Below are 21,123 nucleotides of genomic sequence, written 5' to 3'. Positions count from 1 at the left end.
GCTATAGCTATTACTTAGCGTTGATGCAACTGTTGTACCCATCACAAGGCATCACTGATACTGCTGTACTCCTTCATGGACATCACTACTACCTTTAACCATGACATCACCAATTACTTTTAATTATATACTTATTATTGGATATACAGGTGTACCTCAGTTTATGTAATTTTCGGCTTACGAATGAAAATCCATTGAAAATAATGCCTCAGTTTACACTTTTTTACACATTTTGTTCGCAATACGAAGTGTATGTCAGTGCCGATTTTTAAATGCAATCGCCTGCTTTTTTTTTTTCTTCACTATAGCTCACAGAATTAGCTGTCACTTTCCCCGGATCTAAAGGATACTTTATTTCTTTCATCTCGGATAACAAATAAAAGGAAACATTGTTTCTTTTAACTTTTGTAACTTTTAACAACTTTGGTAAAGTTGATCCAGGGAATATCCGATTGCCTCTCGGGGGATCAGGAAGGATTTTTTTTCCCAGCAGGAGCAAATTGGATCATGCTTTGCTGGGTTTTTTTTTGCCTTCCTCTGGATCAACTGTGGGTATAGGATTATAACTTTTTTTTTTTAATGGTTGAACTGGATGGACTTTTGTCAGCCAGACTAATTATGTAACTATGTAACTTGTTAAACTAAAAGGAAATTAAACTAAAAGGAAATTTTCTTTCTTTTAGCTGGGGGGAAAGTGACAGCTGATTCTCTGAGGTATAGTTAAGAAAAAAAAAAGCTGGTAATTACATTTAAAAACCGGCACTGACCTATAGTGACAGCGACTTTTTTTTTTAACTTTTTTCTGGTTTTCAGTGCATTGCTATGGGAAACCCTATTTCGGTTTACGAATTTTTCACAATACGAAATGTCCCAGAGAACGCATTAAATTCATAAACCGAGGTACACCTGTATATACTGCTGAATATATGATATGTTCACAGTTATGCCTATCACAGTTTCTATTGTATTGCCATGTAGAATTCTTACCAGGCTTCTTTCCCATGTTTTAAGCTGATGTGTGTTTGTCATCCCTCTGACAGTCCCCTTGAATATTATTTATGTAGTACCTGCAGACATGTTGGTTATACAGGATCTCTAAGCATATTAATCATTTTGTCTGCTTAATTATCTTCTAAGGCCTGGGACTTCAAAGATAAGTGCAGGTATTTCAATGGTAGGCAGAGGAAGGGCACAATTCCACAGTGAACCTGCTAAATTCTATAATACATCTCTACAGCATAAGTATGTAAATATATTCAACTCTCGAGTTTTCAGGGAGACCTTCACTCCCCCTCTCCACTCAGAGATAGATTATATAGAAAACAGTGAACACTTTCTATTTTATTGTGACAGTAGCACTGATTGCTTAATCAAGGTGTGAGTACCACTCGCTGTTATCATTAGCTTGCTCGAACTGAAAGAAACCTATAAACCAGGTGAATAGCTACTCTACACAGAGGTTTTGATTTTTTTTAAAAACCATCAAGAGTACAATAAAGTGGGACTAAAGCACCTCTGTAACTCACTGTGAGCAAGAAGGCTTTTTATTACAGGAGACATGCAATGTCTCTTTTGCGTTAAACTACACTTACCTGCCTGATTGCACTGATGCCCAGAATGTAAGTTGAGCTGCGCATGCAAAGCTCAGCTTAGAGCGGTCAGCCCCATCCTGTGTGCCGGGATGACGTCACTCCTGTGCATGTGCAGGAGTGACGTCATCCTGCGCCAGCAAATGAAAAGGCCTAAAAATTGGCACATAGGAGAACATGTCAGTGAGGGATGGTTGGAAAGGTAAGTCTCTACTGTATGTCTATAGTTCTGCTTTAACCTTTTCGCTGCCAGGGCCGGTTTTGTGGTTTTTTTTGCACGTTTAAAAAATCATTTTAGTTCTGAAGATTACATTAAACCCCTAAGCATTATAGATTTTCTGAACGCAGACACCTTAGAGAATAAAACAGTGTTAGTTTTATGAAACATGTTTTAATAGAGATGCTGGGTGCAATAACTAAAAGCAAGTCATATACACAGAGACAATCAACATGTAGTCATGCAGGTACCTTTTAATCAGCATTTAAACCATTACATATTCTACACATGTGAAAGACCATCTACCAAATGAACACCTGCCCTGGCACATCATAGCATTCACCCGGCACTCCAAGAAATAACAGAATCCAACCGCAATATTCTTCCACTGTCAAAACCTCCACTTTTATTATCACACGACACACAGGAGGATATATCTTATAGTCATCACAATCTGCATAATAACACACACCAGTAAGAGTGTGAGCATTACAGCATGAAATAGACACATCATTTGACAGCGTCACAGCATAGAACTAATACATTACCAAAGCTATCTTAGAAGCTGAGAGGAACAAATCCCATCGGAACCAAACTGCCCAGGGGGTCACGGAGAAGCCATAGGTGTGACCAGTCGATGAGCCCATATAGCCTTGGCAAAAATCCCAGCATCAGAGCGTCCTCTGGCAACTAAGGGGGGGGAGGGGGCTTCTACTGGTCTCGCCTGGACCTCCGCCTTATAAACCAATTTTCTGGAAGCTGTCCAATAATGGGTGGTGTCACACCCACCACAGGAGGAGCTAGCAGAAGGGTTCCGTGAGGATAACGGAGTCACGTTCAACCACCATATTCGTAACCAGAAAAGTCACACTTTTGCTTCTCATCTCCCCCAAAACCTCTTCTCAACTCCCCCAGACTTAAGGATTTCTAACTTAGACAGGTTTTTATCTCCTAATGTGAGGTTACTAGATGTCATAAACACGGTTCATTCCATAAACAAGTTTTTATCTTGCTCTCAACAGAATATCTTGTGACTTTGTTCCTTTGACCTAGAGAAATGACACATCAGTCACCTCTCATGCCCCTGGCATTTGGGCAACAATGCCTTATTGTAAAAATTACCCAAGAAACAAAAGGGTCCAAGGCCAACACATTTCATAGGCATTACAACGATATTACCACATAGATCTAGGAAACACAGAATTTCAGTAAAAATATAATAAAGTAATTATAGGGTACACAAACACAATAAATGACCCAATTGTTTAGTAAAATCTAAAAGACAAGGTTGCTCCGAGTAAATATTCAACATTTCAACCTTAAATTTGTGTGCACCCATGAAATGGCGACAAACTTCAGTACCCTATGTTTTCTATGGGCAGCATTTTAAAAGACCCCTATAGATCATCAGTTTAGTGTTACGGAGGTCTGGTGCTAGAATTATTGCTCTCACTCCAGCGATATGTAACATGTGTATCGCAATCAACGTTTACATACGTAGGCACTCCACAACACATGCGCTTACCTTTGTACGAGCTTACAGTGGGGGTGGGAGATCTGTTACCGGCTGTATCCATTAGACACAGCAGATGACTGATCTGTGTACCATCTCATTTCTTGTACCATGTGACTGGTACTATATAACAATGGTAAACAATGGATGGCTTCCTTTCATGCCATCCATTGTATCCAATTGTGTTGCTAGCTGTGATTGGTTACAGTGATCATATGGTGCAAACTGGTTCAATCACAGCCCAGCTGTGTCATGTGATTAGCTGCTGCCAATCACAGCTAATCACAACAAAACAAACTGAATGAATCAATTGTGTTCAGTTAAATGCTTGTTTATAGCATTTATGACATTCAGTGCTATAAGCAATCATAATGTGTAAAAAATAAATACATACTGATCACTTCCCCAGAGTAGTACAATGTTACTATGGTATTTTATTACACTAGTCACACAATCATAAAGAAAAAAATTGTAATTAAAAAAAAAAAAAAACATTGAAAAAAGAAATTTTGGTCTGTAACTAACAGTATGTAGAAAAATTGTGCAATATTGTTTATTTTTCCACAAAATTATGACAAAAAATCACAACTTCAAAAAACTCGCCATGCCTCTTACTAAATAGCTGAGTCTGTCTACTTTCCAAAAAGGGGTAATATGGGGGATATCTGTACCGTCCTGCCATTTTTGAGCCTCAAGAAATGAGATAGGGCATCAGTACAGCAGGAATGATCGATTTTTAGATATATACCATTGTTTGTGGACTCTATAACTTTCCTACAGATTAAATAATATACACTAATTTGGGCTATTTTCACCAAAGAAATGTAACAGAATGCATTTTGATCTAAATTTATGAAGAAAGGTTATTTATTTGCAAAATTTTATAACCGAAACAAAGAAAAACTAATTTTTTTTCAAACTTTTCAGTCTTTTTTTTGTTTAGCAAAAAATAAAAAACTCAGTGGTGATAAAATACCACCATAAAAAATCTCTATTTGTGTGAACAAAATGATAAAAATATAGTTAGGGTACAGTGTTCCATGACTGCGCAACAGTCATTAAAAGTGCGACAGTGCAGAAAGCTGAAAATTGGTGACAGTGAAGAAAGCTGAAAATTGGCCTGGGCAGGAAAGTGATAAAATTGCCCTGTACTTTTTTTTTTCATCACATTGGGGACAAAAAGTCCCCTACATGATGATTTTTGGGTGGCATGTTCCCTTTTATGAGACATGCAGGGTCTAAAAGACCCTGTATGTCACCTCTGTGCTCCACTTAATGTAATGCAATGCAAATCGCATTGCAATGCATTCTTTCCTGGCCATAGTGGCCGAGGAAACTGACATGGGGACCCGGAAGGGATGTCAAACACGTCGCTTTTCAGATCAGCAACAAGAAGGGGAGATGAGCGGATGTGTGTCCACTTTCTTCCCTCCCTTCCACCCAAGCTCCCTAAGCTCTTTAAGCAACTGAGAACAAACAGTATGTGATCACTTACAAAAATGGGAAAAAAGATATTAAATGTGTTATATGTATACATAAGCGTTTTGCCTTTCATTACTGAATTAGTTTTTTTACAAAGTGAGGGTTTACAGTTACTTTAAGGCGAGTACACACTATAGAAGAATATGCATTGTACATTTTTCATTTCAGGGGTTCTACAATCACTTTAACCATTTTCCCGCTGCCCTATAGCAGAAATACTGCTACAGCGCTGCGCAAAATCATGCATATATATACGTGATTTTGCATTTCCGGGTAGGGGGCGTGCACGCCATTGACAGCCTCACCTGTTGATCCCGGAGGGTGATTCCCCACTGGCACCCAGCAATTGCTGTGTATCACTGATGGGGGAGAGACCTGTCTGTAGACAATACAGATCTCTCCCCTGTCAACTCCTGCACTTTGCTTTGTATTGCTCTGCATAGCAGAGCAATACAAAGCAATGTACTTACACAGTAAAGCACACACACAGCACACAGTGACACAGAACACAGCACACAGTAAAGCCTTTGATCACCCAAGATGTTAACCCCTTCTTGCCCAGTGTCATTAGTACAGTGCCAGTGCTTTTTATTAGCACTGATCACTGTATTGGTGTCACTAGGGATGTCAGTAACACCAAATCAGTTCCCCCCCAGTGTCAGAATGCCTGCCACAGTCCCGCAGTCCCGCTATAAGTTGCTGATCGCCGCCATTACAAGTATAAAAAAAATGTAAAAATTCCAGTATATATTCTGCTATTTGTAAATGCTATAACTTTCACGTAAACCAATTAATTTACACGTAATGGGATGTTCTTTAGCAAAGACATGTCGCAGAATACATTTTGGCCTAAATTTATGATGAAATTTTATTTTTTTATATTTTTTTGCTGGACATCTTTAATAGCAAAAAGTAAAAAATATTGTTTTTTTTTCCTCAAAATTGTTTTTTTTTTGTATAGCACAAAAAAAATTAAAAGCACAAAGGCGTTCAAATACCACCAAAAGAAAGTTCTATTTGTGGGGGGAGAAAAGGACATCAATTTAATTTGGGTGCAGCGTTGTATGACCACGCAATTGTCAGTTAAAGTAACGCAATCACAAAAAGAGGCCTGGTCAGAAAGGAGGGTAAATCCTCTGGAGGGCAAGTGGTTAAGCTGATGACTCCTTTTGAATTGAATTTATCCTTTTTTTCTTTTTTTTTTGGGTGGTTCTTATGTGTATGTGGAAAACTTTATTTTCCTAGTTGCTCCGCTTTGATGTTGCAGTTACTGCTATCCTACCTGCATTGTAATCTAATTAACTAGTTCTCTTACTCCTAGGGCAAGGAAAACAGCATCTAGGGAGAATTGCAGCTCCTGCTGTGCTCAGAAATCTCCTGTGTTCAGGATATAATAGGATTTGTTTGCTCAGTGGTAATTAAAACAGAAAATGTTCAAGATTTTGTTGAAGGGAGCAGTGTGTGGTTTATGAATATGCATAATGAGCACTTGCATCATCACGACAACTTGCTTTACAACAAATGAACTTAACTTAAACATAGGTTGGCTTGTGGTTGTTATGCAGGCCATAGACGGGTCAAAAACCGGCCATTTTAAAAAAAAAACTAAAAATCGGTCGTTCAATAGGCTGACGTTACCACCAACAGTAAAAAAAAATCGGCCGAATTTCATCCCGTCTATGGCCGGCATTTAATTACTTATGTCCCTGCAGAGAGCTCCGCTATTATATTTGACATGAAAAAGTATTGTGGTTGCAACAATGTATCCATTTGTATCCATTTCAGATACAGATGGTTTTATTTGGATACAAATAGATACATTGTTGCAACCGCAATACTTTTTCATGTCAAATATAATAGCGGACTGGAATTCTTCTCCTTCTCCTTCTCCTCCTCCTTCTCCTTCCCGTTCCCCTTCCCCTTCCCCCCTCCTCCTCCTCCTCCTCCTTACCCTCCCCCTCCTTCTCCTTCTCCTTCTCCCTCTCCTCCTTCTCCTTCTTCTTCTCTTTCTTCTTCTTCTCCTTTTTCTTCTTCTACTTCTTCTCCTCCTCCTTCTCCTTCCCCTTCCCCTTCCCCTCCTCCTCCTTCTCCTCCTCCAACTAACCTGCAACCATGAATCTTTTTATGTCTTCCCAACTTATAAAAGTACCAGAATAATATGTTGGGATAAGCTCAGACCAGGAAAAATTCCCTTTACTCATACCAATTCAAGTTCATTCTACAATATTTTTATTTTGATAATTTTTTAATTTTGAATATAGTAAGGATGAACAATTCTGAGACGTTTTTCATTTTGTGTGTAGCGCCCTCTTAGGTAGGTATCAGGGTTAACTAGATATAATTTTGTTTTTGATAGATAAACTTAAGGTGGGAATACACGATTAGAAAATCGACCGATCTGTGATTCGACGACCGAGAGGCATTCGTTTTTTGGTCGTGGCCCACATTAACCAATCTAAAAAAAACGTTTGGGCAATTCGTAGTGTTGACGTCTTCCGTACAAGTGGAAGTGATGCGGTGTGCGTGTGATCTTGTAGCCACGCCCTTCCGGCCAGAACGAGCGATATACACAACAATTACCAGTAGAGATGAGCGAAGAAATGAAAAATTCGATTCGACTGATTCGGCGAATTCGTGGACAATATTCGATTCGAGTCGAATAAATTCGCTGTGAATTTAACTTAAAAAAGGGTGTTTCTAGGCTTCAGAGAGACTTAATATTAGTGCAGAACACTGTACCTTTAATTTAAATGCCCTTGGAGTCTGCTGGGGAAGAGAAATAATACTGTCAGTCAGTATGACATGCAGATGAGTGCCGTCGATCTTAGAATCACCGCACACTTCACTCATTTGGGCAGTCACGGGGCCAAAACCAGAGTGTGGAGCCACAGTGTGGCGGTGGAGGCAGCAGCAATGGGAGGCCATACAGCACCCTATGACAAAAATGGAAACCACCAGCAGTGTGAGGAGACCTGAAAGTGGCACATGGCAGAGTGTGGCGATAGAGACAGCAGCAATGGGAGGCCGTACAGGGACCCATGACACACTCTGGACCTGGCAGCAGCATGAGGAGGCGGTACAGGGGCCCATGACAGATTACGGGCCTGGCAGCAGCATGAGGAGTCGGTACAGGGGCCCATGGCAGATTACGGGCCTGGCAGCAGCAATGGGAGGCCGTACAGGGACCCATGACACACTCTGGACCTGGCAGCAGCATGGGGAGGCGGTACAGGGGCCCATGACAGATTACGGGCCTGGCAGCAGCATGAGGAGTCGGTACGGGGGCCCATGACACACTCTGGACCTGGCAGCAGCATGAGGAGGCGGTACAGGGGCGCATGACAGATTACGAGCCTGGCAGCAGCAACTTGGACAGGAGGACGTTCAGCTTCTGCACCGTCGGGTGCGTGCTCGCAAACTGTTGTCTCTTGGAAACGGATTCCAAGAAAGACTGCTGACGGAATCCGTGAAGAGGAGTAGCAGGAGAAGGAGCATCTGAACGAGCGGAATATGCCAACAAGCGACAACAGTGGCCCATGACAGATTACGGGCCTGGCAGCAGCATGAGGAGTCGGTACGGGGGCCCATGGCAGATTACGGGCCTGGCAGCAGCTATGGGAGGCCCGTAATCTGCCAGCACCCTATGACAAAAAATGGAACCCACCAGCAGTGTGAGGAGACCTGAAAGTGGCACATGGCAGAGTGTGGCGATGGAGACAGCAGCAATGGGAGGCCGTACAGGGACCCATGAGAGACTCTGGACCTGGCAGCAGCATGAGGAGGCGGTATAGGGGCCCATGGCAGATTAGGGGCCTGGCAGCAGCTATGGGAGGCCCGTAATCTGCCAGCACCCTATGACAAAAAATGGAACACACCAGCAGTGTGAGGAGACCTGAAAGTGGCACATGGCAGAGTGTGGCGATGGAGGCAGCAGCAATGGGAGGCCGTACAGGGACCCATGAGAGACTCTGGACTTGGCAGCAGCATGAGGAGGCGGTATAGGGGCCCATGGCAGATTAGGGGCCTGGCAGCAGCTATGGGAGGCCCGTAATCTGCCAGCACCCTATGACAAAAAATGGAACACACCAGCAGTGTGAGGAGACCTGAAAGTGGCACATGTTTGGGGCATGATTCATGGCGGATTTAGTCAGTTGTGTCAGGAACTGGTGGTTTGAAATCCAGACTAATCCACGCCTGATTCATTTTCACAAACGTCAGTCTCTCCACACTTTGGGTGGACAGTCGTGTCCTCCGCGGAGTTGCAATACCTCCTGCCGCACTAAACACGCGCTCCGATGCCACGCTACTGGCCGGGCATGACAGCCTTTCAAGGGCAAATTCAGCTAGTTGGGGCCAAAGGTCAAGTTTCGTTGCCCAGTAGTCAAGGGGATTGTCTACCTCGGTTGGCAGGGTGCTGTCCAAGTAGGCCTAAGCCTGTTGTTTGAGGTCCTGCTCCAGGTCCACCTGATGCTGCTGCTGCTGCTGCGGCTGGTTAGTAGTTTCCTCACTGCGCTGGTGAAGAAAGCTACTCATCATCGACTGCAGACTGAGGCAGCCGCTGCTGGTGGAGCTGCCACTGCTCCTACCACCCCACCCCTCCCCTGCTGCCATGGCAGCGGAACACGAGCGCACAGGGCCCACAGTGTCTGAGGATGGACGTTGGCGCAGACAGGCAGAGACCAGCTGACTACATAGGTGTTTTTTATAGTACGTTATTTTGGCCTCCCTCTCAGCAGGTGTGAAAAAGGCCACCATTTTTGAACGGTAGCGAGGGTCCAACAAGGTGGACAGCCAAAAGTCATCCCTCTGTCTGATGGTTATTATTCGGCTGTCGCTACGCAAGCAACCGAGCATGCTATGGGCCATTTGTGCCAAGGAATGCGAGGGACTCCCTGCCTCCATCTCCACAGCATACTGCCACGGTGCGTCTAGGTCCTCTGTCTCCTCTTCCTCCTCCTCTACCAGATGCTCCTGCTCCTCCACTCCTGTCCGCTGAGTGGAAAAACCACCCATTTCACTCAATAATTCCTGAGCACCAATGTCCTCCTCTACCTCCTCCTCTTCTTCCAGTCCTGCCCCCACAGGGGCCATGTGGCGTTGAGATCTGTGCGCCACGTCTACCGCACCCTGACCAGCCATTGTTAACAGCATTTGTTCCAGGACGTGCAACAGAGGAATGACGTCGTTCATCCCATAGTCCTGCCGACTCACGAATAGCGTGGCCTCCTCAAAGGGCCTGAGCAAGCGCAGGTGTCACGCATGAGCTGCCAATGGCTGACATCTAAGTTACACAGGGAGTACCTTTATCTGCTTTTAACATCAGGAAATCTGTGATGGCCTTTTGCTGTTCGTAAAGGCGGTCTAACATATGTAGGGTTGAATTCCACCTTGTTGCAACGTCACAGCATGAGGAGTCGGTATAGGGGCCCATGGCAGATTAGGGGCCTGGCAGCAGTTATGGGAGGCCCATAATCTGCCAGCACCCTATGACAAAAAATGGAACACACCAGCAGTGTGAGGAGACCTGAAAGTGGCACATGGCAGAGTGTGGCGATGGAGACAGCAGCAATGGGAGGCCGTACAGGGACCCATGAGAGACTCTGGACCTGGCAGCAGCATGAGGAGGCGGTATATAGGGGCCTACGGCAGATTAGGGGCCTGGCAGCAGCTATAGGAGGCCCGTAATCTGCCAGCACCCTATGTCAAAAAATTCAACACACCAGCAGTGTGTGAGGAGACCTGAAAGTGGCACATGGCAGAGTGTGGCGATGGAGACAGCAGCAATGGGAGGCCGTACAGGGACCCATGACAGACTCTGGACTTGGCAGCAGCATGAGGAGGCGGTATATAGGGGCTTATGGCAGATTAGGGGCCTGGCAGCAGCTATAGGAGGCCCGTAATCTGCCAGCACCCTATGTCAAAAAATTCAACACACCAGCAGTGTGAGGAGACCTGAAAGTGGCACATGGCAGAGTGTGGCGATGGAGACAGCAGCAATGGGAGGCCGTACAGGGACCCATGACAGACTCTGAACTTGGCAGCAGCATGAGGAGGCGTTATATAGGGGCCCATGGCAGATTAGGGGCCTGGCAGCAGCTATGTGAGGCCCGTAATCTGCCTGCACCCTATGTCAAAAAATTTAACACACCAGCAGTGTGAAGAGACCTGAAAGTGGCACATGGCAGCAGAGTGTGGCGATGGAGACAGCAGCAATGGGAGGCCGTACAGGGACCATGACAGACTCTGGACTTGGCAGCAGCATGAGGAGGCGGTATATAGGGGCCCATGGCAGATTAGGGGCCTGGCAGCAGCTATGTGAGGCCCGTTATCTTGCAGCACCCTATGTCAAAAAATTTAACACACCAGCAGTGTGAAGAGACCTGAAAGTGGCACATGGCAGCAGAGTGTGGCGATGGAGACAGCAGCAATGGGAGGCCGTACAGGGACCCATGAGAGACTCTGGACCTGGCAGCAGCAGGAGGAGGCGGTATATAGGGGCCCATGGCAGATTAGGGGCCTGGCAGCAGCTATGTGAGGCCCGTAATCTGCCTGCACCCTATGTCAAAAAATTTAACACACCAGCAGTGTGAAGAGACCTGAAAGTGGCACATGGCAGCAGAGTGTGGCGATGGAGACAGCAGCAATGGGAGGCCGTACAGGGACCCATGACAGACTCTGAACTTGGCAGCAGCATGAGGAGGCGGTATATAGGGGCCCATGGCAGATTAGGGGCCTGGCAGCAGCTATAGGAGGCCCGTAATCTGCCAGCACCCTATGTCAAAAAATTTAACACACCAGCAGTGTGAAGAGACCTGAAAGTGGCACATGGCAGCAGAGTGTGGCGATGGAGACAGCAGCAATGGGAGGCCGTACAGGGACCATGACAGACTCTGGACTTGGCAGCAGCATGAGGAGGCGGTATATAGGGGCCCATGGCAGATTAGGGGCCTGGCAGCAGCTATGTGAGGCCCGTTATCTTGCAGCACCCTATGTCAAAAAATTTTACACACCAGCAGTGTGAAGAGACCTGAAAGTGGCACATGGCAGCAGAGTGTGGCGATGGAGACAGCAGCAATGGGAGGCCGTACAGGGACCCATGAGAGACTCTGGACCTGGCAGCAGCAGGAGGAGGCGGTATATAGGGGCCCATGGCAGATTAGGGGCCTGGCAGCAGCTATGTGAGGCCCGTAATCTGCCTGCACCCTATGTCAAAAAATTTAACACACCAGCAGTGTGAAGAGACCTGAAAGTGGCACATGGCAGCAGAGTGTGGCGATGGAGACAGCAGCAATGGGAGGCCGTACAGGGACCATGACAGACTCTGGACTTGGCAGCAGCATGAGGAGGCGGTATATAGGGGCCCATGGCAGATTAGGGGCCTGGCAGCAGCTATGTGAGGCCCGTAATCTGCCAGCACCCTATGTCAAAAAATTTAACACACCAGCAGTGTGAAGAGACCTGAAAGTGGCACATGGCAGCAGAGTGTGGCGATGGAGACAGCAGCAATGGGAGGCCGTACAGGGACCCATGAGAGACTCTGGACCTGGCAGCAGCAGGAGGAGGCGGTATATAGGGGCCCATGGCAGATTAGGGGCCTGGCAGCAGCTATGTGAGGCCCGTAATCTGCCTGCACCCTATGTCAAAAAATTTAACACACCAGCAGTGTGAAGAGACCTGAAAGTGGCACATGGCAGCAGAGTGTGGCGATGGAGACAGCAGCAATGGGAGGCCGTACAGGGACCATGACAGACTCTGGACTTGGCAGCAGCATGAGGAGGCGGTATATAGGGGCCCATGGCAGATTAGGGGCCTGGCAGCAGCTATGTGAGGCCCGTAATCTGCCAGCACCCTATGTCAAAAAATTTAACACACCAGCAGTGTGAAGAGACCTGAAAGTGGCACATGGCAGCAGAGTGTGGCGATGGAGACAGCAGCAATGGGAGGCCGTACAGGGACCCATGAGAGACTCTGGACCTGGCAGCAGCAGGAGGAGGCGGTATATAGGGGCCCATGGCAGATTAGGGGCCTGGCAGCAGCTATGTGAGGCCCGTAATCTGCCAGCACCCTATGTCAAAAAATTTAACACACCAGCAGTGTGAAGAGACCTGAAAGTGGCACATGGCAGCAGAGTGTGGCGATGGAGACAGCAGCAATGGGAGGCCGTACAGGGACCCATGAGAGACTCTGGACCTGGCAGCAGCAGGAGGAGGCGGTATATAGGGGCCCATGGCAGATTAGGGGCCTGGCAGCAGCTATGTGAGGCCCGTAATCTGCCTGCACCCTATGTCAAAAAATTTAACACACCAGCAGTGTGAAGAGACCTGAAAGTGGCACATGGCAGCAGAGTGTGGCGATGGAGACAGCAGCAATGGGAGGCCGTACAGGGACCATGACAGACTCTGGACTTGGCAGCAGCATGAGGAGGCGGTATATAGGGGCCCATGGCAGATTAGGGGCCTGGCAGCAGCTATGTGAGGCCCGTAATCTGCCAGCACCCTATGTCAAAAAATTTAACACACCAGCAGTGTGAAGAGACCTGAAAGTGGCACATGGCAGCAGAGTGTGGCGATGGAGACAGCAGCAATGGGAGGCCGTACAGGGACCCATGAGAGACTCTGGACCTGGCAGCAGCAGGAGGAGGCGGTATATAGGGGCCCATGGCAGATTAGGGGCCTGGCAGCAGCTATGTGAGGCCCGTAATCTGCCTGCACCCTATGTCAAAAAATTTAACACACCAGCAGTGTGAAGAGACCTGAAAGTGGCACATGGCAGCAGAGTGTGGCGATGGAGACAGCAGCAATGGGAGGCCGTACAGGGACCATGACAGACTCTGGACTTGGCAGCAGCATGAGGAGGCGGTATATAGGGGCCCATGGCAGATTAGGGGCCTGGCAGCAGCTATGTGAGGCCCGTTATCTTGCAGCACCCTATGTCAAAAAATTTAACACACCAGCAGTGTGAAGAGACCTGAAAGTGGCACATGGCAGCAGAGTGTGGCGATGGAGACAGCAGCAATGGGAGGCCGTACAGGGACCCATGAGAGACTCTGGACCTGGCAGCAGCAGGAGGAGGCGGTATATAGGGGCCCATGGCAGATTAGGGGCCTGGCAGCAGCTATGTGAGGCCCGTAATCTGCCTGCACCCTATGTCAAAAAATTTAACACACCAGCAGTGTGAAGAGACCTGAAAGTGGCACATGGCAGCAGAGTGTGGCGATGGAGACAGCAGCAATGGGAGGCCGTACAGGGACCCATGACAGACTCTGAACTTGGCAGCAGCATGAGGAGGCGGTATATAGGGGCCCATGGCAGATTAGGGGCCTGGCAGCAGCTATAGGAGGCCCGTAATCTGCCAGCACCCTATGTCAAAAAATTTAACACACCAGCAGTGTGAAGAGACCTGAAAGTGGCACATGGCAGCAGAGTGTGGCGATGGAGACAGCAGCAATGGGAGGCCGTACAGGGACCATGACAGACTCTGGACTTGGCAGCAGCATGAGGAGGCGGTATATAGGGGCCCATGGCAGATTAGGGGCCTGGCAGCAGCTATGTGAGGCCCGTTATCTTGCAGCACCCTATGTCAAAAAATTTAACACACCAGCAGTGTGAAGAGACCTGAAAGTGGCACATGGCAGCAGAGTGTGGCGATGGAGACAGCAGCAATGGGAGGCCGTACAGGGACCCATGAGAGACTCTGGACCTGGCAGCAGCATGAGGAGGCGGTATATTGGGGCCCATGGCAGATTAGGGGCCTGGCAGCAGCTATGTGAGGCCCGTTATCTTGCAGCACCCTATGTCAAAAAATTTTACACACCAGCAGTGTGAAGAGACCTGAAAGTGGCACATGGCAGCAGAGTGTGGCGATGGAGACAGCAGCAATGGGAGGCCGTACAGGGACCCATGAGAGACTCTGGACCTGGCAGCAGCAGGAGGAGGTGGTATATAGGGGCCCATGGCAGATTAGGGGCCTGGCAGCAGCTATGTGAGGCCCGTTATCTTGCAGCACCCTATGTCAAAAAATTTAACACACCAGCAGTGTGAAGAGACCTGAAAGTGGCACATGGCAGCAGAGTGTGGCGATGGAGACAGCAGCAATGGGAGGCCGTACAGGGACCCATGAGAGACTCTGGACCTGGCAGCAGCATGAGGAGGCGGTATATTGGGGCCCATGGCAGATTAGGGGCCTGGCAGCAGCTATGTGAGGCCCGTTATCTTGCAGCACCCTATGTCAAAAAATTTTACACACCAGCAGTGTGAAGAGACCTGAAAGTGGCACATGGCAGCAGAGTGTGGCGATGGAGACAGCAGCAATGGGAGGCCGTACAGGGACCCATGAGAGACTCTGGACCTGGCAGCAGCAGGAGGAGGTGGTATATAGGGGCCCATGGCAGATTAGGGGCCTGGCAGCAGCTATGTGAGGCCCGTAATCTGCCTGCACCCTATGTCAAAAAATTTAACACACCAGCAGTGTGAAGAGACCTGAAAGTGGCACATGGCAGCAGAGTGTGGCGATGGAGACAGCAGCAATGGGAGGCCGTACAGGGACCCATGAGAGACTCTGGACCTGGCAGCAGCAGGAGGAGGCGGTATATAGGGGCCTATGGCAGATTAGGGGCCTGGCAGCAGCTATAGGAGGCCCGTAATCTGCCAGCACCCTATGTCAAAAAATTCAACACACCAGCAGTGTGAGGAGACCTGAAAGTGGCACATGTTTGAGGCATGATTCATGGCGGATTTAGTCAGTTGTGTCAGGAACTGGTGGTTTGAAATCCAGACTAATCCACGCCTGATTCATTTTCACAAACGTGAGTCTCTCCACACTTTGGGTGGACAGTCGTGTCCTCCGCGGAGTTACAATACCTCCTGCCGCACTAAACACGCGCTCCGATGCCACGCTACTGGCCGGGCATGACAGCCTTTCAAGGGCAAATTCAGCTAGTTGGGGCCAAAGGTCAAGTTTCGTTGCCCAGTAGTCAAGGGGATTGTCTACCTCGGTTGGCAGGGTGCTGTCCAAGTAGGCCCAAGCCTGTTGTTTGAGCTCCTGCTCCAGGTCCACCTGATGCTGCTGCTGCTGCTGCGGCTGGTTAGTAGTTTCCTCACTGCGCTGGTGAAGAAAGCTACTCATCATCGACTGCAGACTGAGGCAGCCGCTGCTGGTGGAGCTGCCACTGCTCCTACCACCCCACCCCTCCCCTGCTGCCATGCCAGCGGAACGCGAGCGCACAGGGCCCACAGTGTCTGAGGATGGACGTTGGCGCACAAAGGCAGAGACCAACTGACTACATAGGTGGTTTTTATAGTACGTAATTTTGGCCTCCCTCTCAGCAGGTGTGAAAAAGGCCACCATTTTGGACCGGTAGCGAGGGTCCAACAAGGTGGACAGCCAAAAGTCATCCCTCTGTCTGATGGTTATTATTCGGCTGTCGCTACGCAAGCAACCGAGCATGCTATGGGCCATTTGTGCCAAGGAATGCGAGGGACTCCCTGCCTCCATCTCCACAGCATACTGCCACGGTGCGTCTGGGTCCTCTGTCTCCTCCTCCTCCTCCTCTACCAGATGCTCCTGCTCCTCCACTCCTGTCCGCTGAGTGGAAAAACCACCCATTTCACTCAATAATTCCTGAGCACAAATGTCCTCCTCTACCTCCTCCTCTTCTTCCTGTCCTGCCCCCACAGGGGTCATGTGGCGTTGAGATCTGTGCGCCACGTCTACCGCACCCTGACCAGCCATTGTTAACAGCATTTGTTCCAGGACGTGCAACAGAGGAATGACGTCGTTCATCCCATAGTCCTGCCGACTCACGAATAGCGTGGCCTCCTCAAAGGGCCTGAGCAAGCGGCAGGTGTCACGCATGAGCTGCCAATGGCTGACATCTAAGTTACACAGGGGAGTACCTTTATCCGCTTGTAACATCAGGAAATCGGTGATGGCCTTTCGCTGCTCGTAAAGGCGGTCTAACATGTGTAGGGTTGAATTCCACCTTGTTGCAACGTCGCAGATCAGGCGATGCTGTGGAATTCCGTTCTGCCGCTGCAGCTCAATGAGGGTGTTCTTTGCGGTGTAGGAATGGCTGAAATGCATGCACAGTTTACGTGACATTTTAAGGATGTCTTGCAGTGGGATGGTGGATTTTAGGAACCGCTTGACAACCAGATTGAACACGTGAGCCATGCATGGCGCATGGCACAACCTTCCTTGACGCAGAGCAGACACCATGTTCTTTCCGTTGTCAGTCAACATGGTTCCGATTTTTAGTTTGCGCGGAGACAGCCATCTGTCGATTTCTCTGTTCATTACACTCAGCAGTTCCTCCCCTGTGTGACTACGTTCGCCAAGGCATACCAGGTGCAGCACAGCGTGACACCGTTGCGCCCTGCACATGTGATATGCCGGTCGGGTAATGGGACTTGGCACGGGGGTGGCGGCTGAGGACACGGCGGAAAAAGAGGTGGTAGAGGCGGACATGCTTGCTGGACCAAGGACGTGCAAACGTGGAGGCAAAAGCGTCGTGACCTGTCCAAGTTGCTGGTGCGGCTGTGCCGGCACCACGTTCACCCAGTGGGCCGTAAATGACATGTACTGTCCCTGACCGTAGTTACAGCTCCACACGTCGGCGCTGCCGTGCACTTTGGCAGAGACCGACATGCTCAAAGACTGGCCCACCATCTCTTCTACATGTGAATGCAGGGCTGGCACTGCCTTTTGGGCAAAGAAATGACGGCTTGGCACTCTCCACCGCGGCGCGGCACAAGCCATCATTTCTCGGAAAGGTGCTGAGTCCACCAGTTGGAAAGGGAGGGACTGCAGCACCAGCAACTTGGACAGGAGGACGTTCAGCTTTTGCACCGTCGGGTGCGTGCTCGCAAACTGTTGTCTCTTGGATACGGATTCCAAGAAAGACTGTTGACGGAATCCGAGAAGAGGAGTAGCAGGAGAAGGAGCATCTGAACGAGCGGAAGATGCCAATGAGCGACAACTCCCCTCAGCAGAGGTGTTGGAGCCTTGACTGGCTGATAGAGGGCGATTGACGACGTCGGGTGACGGAGCAAGTAACGGAGCGGGTGATGGAGCGGGGGCTGGGGCAGGCAGAACCGCCGTATGTTTATCACGGTTTTCCCAGGCCACCGAATGGTGACGCTGCATATGCTGACGCAACGCTGTAGTCCCAACATGGGCCCCCTGGCCACGCTTGCATTTCTGGCCACATAGTCGACATACGGCTACGTTTACTTCCTCGGGCGGCTTGAGGAAAAATTGCCACACCACCGAGTAGGAAACTTTGCCCCCGCTACTCTTCACTGGCTGACTGCTACTTCCTCCGTGCGCACCGGCACCACTACTGGCCGTGGTGGTAGGCTGCAGTGGAGCTGGTGCTCTACTCCGTGGACGTTTGGCTCCACTGACACTGATGCGACCCTGCTGCTGTCTCCTGGGCAACCCACCGACTGTTTTGCTCGCTGCCAAGCTGCCACCCTCTTCTCCTGATGATGCGGAAGAAATTGCCTGATGACGACGAGGCTGCCAAGTGCGATCAACCTCCTCATCATCAAGTAGGGTCTCCGCCTCACTACTAGCCCCCTCGGCTGCGTCTGGGTCAGGAGACAGACCTGTCTCTAGACCGGCTACCGAGCCACTCTCCTCGCCAGTACTTGTTCGCTTGGCTGCTGAAAAGGCCGATGTCTCCCCCCGTTCCTGACCGCCCTCTGTTAGCTCTTCCTCACTGTACAGTGGGGCTGAGCCCACAGCATGCGATACTTCGCTTGGTGAGGGAACAGCAAAGGACAGGGGCAGGTAGAGGACACGTGATTTCAGTGGGCTTGGTCCCGGGCCATGCCAACTAACGGTTGTGTCTGACGTACCCACCGACCGTTGGCTGTAGGTGTCAGAGGTGACCTGGGAAGAGGAAGACGACCGAGCCAACCAATCAATGACGGCAGGGTTGTCGGTGGAGACACGACCGCTGGATGACACCGGGAGCACTGGCCTCTGGCTGCGAATACTGCTGCCTCGACCCCTTCCTCTGCTGCCACGTCTGCTCGCTCCTAAAACATTGCCTCCTCTGCCACTCCTCTGCATGTTGTCTGACATACTATTTAATTCAACGATTAGGTGTCCCTGAGTAACAATTCTCTGGCACTCAGTAACAATTCTGTCTGTCCCTGAGTATGAATTCTGTGGCCCTGAGTAACAATTGTGTGTCTGTGCAAGTAACAATTCTGTGTCTGTGCAAGTAACAATTTTGTGTCTGTGAGAGTAACAATTCTCTGGCACTCAGTAACAATTCTGTCTGTCCCTGAGTAACAATTCTCTGGCACTCAGTAACAATTCTGTCTGTCCCTGAGTAACAATTCTGTCTGTCCCTGAGTATGAATTCTGTGGCCCTGAGTAAGAATTCTCTGGCACTCAGTAACAATTCTGTCTGTCCCTGAGTATGAATTCTGTGGCCCTGAGTAACAATTGTGTGTCTGTGCAAGTAACAATTCTGTGTCTGTGCAAGTAACAATTTTGTGTCTGTGAGAGTAACAATTCTCTGGCACTCAGTAACAATTCTGTCTGTCCCTGAGTAACAATTCTCTGGCACTCAGTAACAATTCTGTCTGTCCCTGAGTATGAATTCTGTGGCCCTGAGTAACAATTCTGTCTCTGTGCGAGTAACAATTCTGTGTCTGTGCAAGTAACAATTTTGTGTCTGTGAGAGTAACAATTCTCTGGCACTCAGTAACAATTCTGTCTGTCCCTGAGTAACAATTCTCTGGCACTCAGTAACAATTCTGTCTGTCCCTGAGTAACAATTCTCTGGCACTCAGTAACAATTCTGTCTGTCCCTGAGTAACAATTCTCTGGCACTCAGTAACAATTGTGTGTCTGTGCAAGTAACAATTCTGTGTCTGTGCAAGTAACAATTTTGTGTCTGTGAGAGTAACAATTCTCTGGCACTCAGTAACAATTCTGTCTGTCCCTGAGTAACAATTCTCTGGCACTCAGTAACAATTCTGTCTGTCCCTGAGTATGAATTCTGTGGCCCTGAGTAACAATTCTGTCTCTGTGCGAGTAACAATTCTGTGTCTGTGCAAGTAACAATTTTGTGTCTGTGAGAGTAACAATTCTCTGGCACTCAGTAACAATTCTGTCTGTCCCTGAGTAACAATTCTCTGGCACTCAGTAACAATTCTGTCTGTCCCTGAGTAACAATTCTCTGGCACTCAGTAACAATTCTGTCTGTCCCTGAGTAACAATTCTCTGGCACTCAGTAACAATTGTGTGTCTGTGCAAGTAACAATTCTGTGTCTGTGCAAGTAACAATTTTGTGTCTGTGAGAGTAACAATTCTCTGGCACTCAGTAACAATTCTGTCTGTCCCTGAGTAACAATTCTCTGGCACTCAGTAACAATTCTGTCTGTCCCTGAGTATGAATTCTGTGGCCCTGAGTAACAATTCTGTCTCTGTGCGAGTAACAATTCTGTGTCTGTGCAAGTAACAATTTTGTGTCTGTGAGAGTAACAATTCTCTGGCACTCAGTAACAATTCTGTCTGTCCCTGAGTAACAATTCTCTGGCACTCAGTAACAATTCTGTCTGTCCCTGAGTAACAATTCTCTGGCACTCAGTAACAATTCTGTCTGTCCCTGAGTAACAATTCTCTGGCACTCAGTAACAATTGTGTGTCTGTGCAAGTAACAATTCTGTGTCTGTGCAAGTAACAATTTTGTGTCTGTGAGAGTAACAATTCTCTGGCACTCAGTAACAATTCTGTCTGTCCCTGAGTAACAATTCTCTGGCACTCAGTAACAATTCTGTCTGTCCCTGAGTATGAATTCTGTGGCCCTGAGTAACAATTCTGTCTCTGTGCGAGTAACAATTCTGTGTCTGTGCAAGTAACAATTTTGTGTCTGTGAGAGTAACAATTCTCTGGCACTCAGTAACAATTCTGTCTGTCCCTGAGTAACAATTCTATGGCACTCAGTAACAATTCTGTCTTCCCTGAGTAACAATTCTCTGGCACTCAGTAACAATTCTGTCTGTCCCTGAGTATGAATTCTGTGGCCCTGAGTAACAATTCTGTCTCTGTGCGAGTAACAATTCTGTGTCTGTGCAAGTAACAATTTTGTGTCTGTGAGAGTAACAATTCTCTGGCACTCAGTAACAATTCTGTCTGTCCCTGAGTAACAATTCTCTGGCACTCAGTAACAATTCTGTCTGTCCCTGAGTAACAATTCTCTGGCACTCAGTAACAATTGTGTGTCTGTGCAAGTAACAATTCTGTGTCTGTGCAAGTAACAATTTTGTGTCTGTGAGAGTAACAATTCTCTGGCACTCAGTAAC

At 48.3% G+C, this 21,123-nt stretch overlaps 1 protein-coding gene across 1 annotated transcript in view; it reads left to right on the top strand.

The window, feature by feature from the left end:
- Window positions 1–21,123, top strand: part of CDH22 (cadherin 22) — a 542,246-nt gene that overhangs the window by 150,546 nt on the left and 370,577 nt on the right. The gene's annotated exons all lie outside the window — the stretch shown is intronic.

This window comes from Staurois parvus, unplaced genomic scaffold (assembly GCF_062004578.1).
Source record: "Staurois parvus isolate SC_StPar_1 unplaced genomic scaffold, SC_StPar_1.0 ptg000473l, whole genome shotgun sequence".
NCBI lineage: Eukaryota > Metazoa > Chordata > Amphibia > Anura > Ranidae > Staurois > Staurois parvus.
This window is presented reverse-complemented; position numbering and strand designations above follow the sequence as displayed.